This window comes from Archocentrus centrarchus, chromosome 14 (genome assembly GCF_007364275.1).
Source record: "Archocentrus centrarchus isolate MPI-CPG fArcCen1 chromosome 14, fArcCen1, whole genome shotgun sequence".
Taxonomy (NCBI): domain Eukaryota; kingdom Metazoa; phylum Chordata; class Actinopteri; order Cichliformes; family Cichlidae; genus Archocentrus; species Archocentrus centrarchus.
The window spans coordinates 27,815,861-27,816,242 of NC_044359.1; positions in this window are offsets into that span (position 1 = coordinate 27,815,861).

The following is a 382-nucleotide window of genomic DNA, read 5'->3' on the forward strand; positions in this document are numbered from 1 at the left end:
CATAACTGTACTGTGTGATGTTGGTGCATGTGCTGAAAAATCAACCAAAACAAGCAACACTAGGTAAGAAAAATAATAAGCAAACACTCTTTAACTTAATCCATTTCAAAGTCACTTTTACGAGGCATTACAGAAAAGTATTTGTTCAGTTGTCGCTTGTATTCTTGTCAGTGTAGCTTGAATTTACACCAAATCTGGAGGTACTTTCAAGCAGTTCGTATAACTACGGCCCAAATTTAAAACAAACTTGGTTAGTTTCTGAAAATAACACTCCGGTGTTTTTGCTTCTGTTTCTATGTTCTTAAAACTTTTGTTCTGTAAATTTTACATTTATGTACATTTTTTTTTTTTTTTTTTTTTGTTAATCCAACTATTAAAATCC